This window comes from Neltuma alba, unplaced genomic scaffold (assembly GCF_004799145.2).
Source record: "Neltuma alba isolate B1F8T4 unplaced genomic scaffold, ASM479914v2 tig00006594_pilon, whole genome shotgun sequence".
In the NCBI taxonomy this organism is placed as follows: domain Eukaryota; kingdom Viridiplantae; phylum Streptophyta; class Magnoliopsida; order Fabales; family Fabaceae; genus Neltuma; species Neltuma alba.
The window spans coordinates 51,883-55,459 of record NW_021634507.1 but is presented as its reverse complement, the minus strand read 5'-3'; the positions used below and the strand labels follow the sequence as shown (position 1 = coordinate 55,459).

Here is a 3,577-nt window from a genome sequence, read left to right as displayed (position 1 = left end):
TGAATCTTCAGCTTTAAAGTTTTCTACTTTCCTGAAAGCTTAACTGGTTTAGACATCTTGGAGCTTCAAGGGAATGATTAACTAATGACTTGTGCTGTTTATACCTCATGCCATGGCCTTGTAATGCAGCCTCGCTGTGAAATCCTCTATAATGTATTATTGAATAAGTCACAATAATATTAAATTACTTGTTCAGAGTGACATCCGCAAGAACCCTGCGTTCAGATCACAATTTCATGAGATGTGTGCTAAAGTTGGAGTAGATCCCTTAGCTTCAAATAAAGGTTTCTGGCAGAGCTACTGGGAATTGGCGACTTCTATTATGAACTTGGTAAAAAATTCTTAGTCTTGGTTCCTTTCCACCAAATACTTCTCCTGTGTATATACTCATTCTTTTCTGTAGTAATCTTCACAGGCTATTTCTGATAATTTGCAACTTATAGGAGGGTATGTTGAATATCATAGAACAAAATATAAATTCGATTACTAGCTAAACTTATTTGGTAAAGAAACATAACTGGGCCAATTCAGACACCTTGGGTAGCAAACATAGCAATGAATCTTCATATTTCCAGAGCTGCTTGCGGGGAAAGAGTGAGATGTAAAGAATATTTTCAGTGTTTAAGAACCGTGTGCTAGCATATAGTGGCAGGAGACCATTGGATAAATCCCCGACTATGAGCTTTCAATGTTACACTGCACATACCAACTATCCACTAAATTAAGTAATCTCAATTATGTTTTGTCTATATCATCAGTAAATCTTTTCACATTATGATATAATCTAATTTCCTATAATTATAAAGCTGTTTATTGTTTTCATTTTGTATAAATATTTGTCATTTTGTTATTAATCTATCAAACTTAGATTCTGTCATTTAATAACATCTTTACTAAGATAAACTGCTTGGCTTATCAGGAGTTCAAATAGTGGATATCTGCCTGGCCACTAGAGCCCACAATGGAGGACTGATCAACCTGCAAGAACTCTGTCGTTTACTTTGTCAGCGACGAAAAAGTGATCGTGGATCTGTTTCTGAGGATGATTGTCTGCGTGCTATCAGTAAGCTGAAGGTCTTATATTTCAGCTTGCCCATAAATTTGAGTATAATTATTGGAGTTATGAATCTAAAGTTGATACAGTAATTAAGACTTTGGTTACATGATTTTTCTTGTGTTGAACTTGTATCCAGTCATAGCGTAGGGCTGTAAGCTTCCTTTGAGCCTTTTCTGTTCTAATCCTCCTAACCTGTTCTGTGGTTGATATCAAGTCACTAACCACTACTTAATCTCTTTATTCACATCTAAAAAATTATTATAATATAAATTTCCTCTAATGTCCTCGTTACCTACACTTAGAATGGGAACTGATATATATGGTTCTGTCAGGCTACCAGAGCCCTTTTATGTTGATCAAACTCCAAAATTCAACTTCTATGATAGTGACTATTGAAAAGAAGAATAAATCTAGCATGATTCAAAAGATTTGTTTTTTTTTCTAAATTTTAGCTGCTGTTTTTTTCTTTTTCTTTGATAGAAGCTTGTCTTAGCCTTCTAGTGCTTTCTCATCTCTTTATGGGCTTCTTTTATCCTAAAGGAAAAGAAATAAAGGAAAACAGAAGAGTTGCATGAGACTAAAAACTTGATGTTCTCTTAGTAATTCATTGATTTGTACATCCAACCAAGAATCGATTAGTTGTCACATTAGGACCCTAACTCTGTGCCTTCTTTACTTATCCTATGTGGTTTATTTTTCATTGCATCGATCCTTGTAGGCAGATGTTTGACTTTTGTTACATGAACTTCAGGTGCTGGGTAGTGGTTTTGAAGTTATTTCTGTTGGGAAGAAAAAACTTGTTCGTTCAGTTCCCACTGAGCTAAACAAAGACCACAATGAAATTCTAGAACTTGCTCAGGTTAGAACTGTTTTCTTCTGAGTTATGGACTTTTTGACCTGCTGTTGTCATGAATTTTCTTGAACATGCTTGGTAAAACCCAATGTGTCCATAGGATAAATATCTTAAAGAGGTTAAATCTGATTTCTTAAATTAACTTGGAAAAGCATCACCAAATAAAGGTTCAGACCTAACTTGTTGAGGATTCTCTTAGCAGCCAAAAAAAGGACAGTATCAGGAATTTATCCATGACCAACCTTCTTGTAAATAATCTTAATGAAGTCTGAAGTTTTGATGTAAGAAATGAAGGAAAATTCCTAACTCTTCAATGGTTATGTCTGACCTATCATGACAACTTTGATACAAGTCATATTGGTGCTAAATTTTTATGATGTAAAGTTCAATTCCAATATATTGCCAGCGATCTCTTGAGAAATATTCTTAGTGGTGCTCTGGAGCATGATTACCAAATGATGTCACTGAACTGGCTCGATTAAAATTATGTAAAATTCATATCTGAATGTGGAAAGCATGAACAAACTTAGAATGATCACTTACCAAGTGTAGCAAAAGCCTCCTTGTGCAATCGGTTTGCTAATTCAGAAAGATTTGTTGTCTTCTAACATTTCCATGGATTCTTCTGCACTTCAGGCTCAAGGTTTTGTGACTGTTGAGGAAGTGGGGAGACGGCTATCTTGGACTCCAGGTCGCACTATCGATGCCCTTGAGACCTTACTTAAAGTAAGTTTTCTAACCAATTTTATTTTGTCAGCTTCTTTCCTTCTTCGTAACTTATTAAAACATGCATCAACCAACCCAAGTTCATGGAATGGTAAAGAAATACTTTTTATTGATGCAGGAAGGACTTGCAATGATTGATGATGGTCATAGAGACGGTAAACGCAGGTACTGGTTTCCCTGTGTATCACCCATTTCTTCTCTAATGACCGCTGATTCCTAACATTAGGCTCATCAGAAGAGCATCTGTTGAAGATTATTAAGGACCTGGAATCGCATTGTGCACTTAGTTTGTTACTCCTGTTTTCTCCTTTTTCTTTGTCCTGAAATGTGTGATTTGTTTTCTGCAAATCTGCTGATATATGTAAATAGTATACTGGGGTCTCAAAAAGTATATGTTTCTTTAATTTAAAGAATCGCACACGAGGTTTGAACCTCCGATTTTAATACTTGGATGCTTGTTGATCTCATCTCAAGGCCCCTTGTACTCCTTTCCCAATTGCTTGGAACTAACGAGCACTGACATAACTACAGGACATGATATGATAGGAATACGATACTACAATATCAATATTCAATATATATAATTAACTAGTATAGGTCGACGTATTGTTTGCCTCTTAGGCAAGTCAGCTTGTGCTAAGCATAAGAGCTATTTAACTAGTAATTTATATCGATAAAGAAAATTAATTAGTTAGGGTTAAACCCACAACATGTTGTTATACTTTTGATGAGTTTTCATTGTTTTCTGTACTGTACTTTATGTATTTGTAATGTTGGTCCCTATGGTTCATAGGGACCTGTATAAGAGCTTAATGGTATTATCTTCGTTTATTTAGTGATAACATCGTAAAATAGGTTGACATGGACAGCTGACTAACATGACCTATCAGCAAAGACTGGATAAAAATCAAAACTCAATATAGCGGCAAAAAGTAGGTTAA

At 35.2% G+C, this 3,577-nt stretch overlaps 1 pseudogene; it reads left to right on the top strand.

Moving 5' to 3' along the window:
- The first annotated feature begins 168 nt into the window (after window positions 1–168).
- On the top strand, window positions 169–3,046 carry LOC114750642 (vacuolar protein sorting-associated protein 22 homolog 1-like; annotated as a pseudogene).
- The last annotated feature ends 531 nt before the right edge of the window (window positions 3,047–3,577 follow it).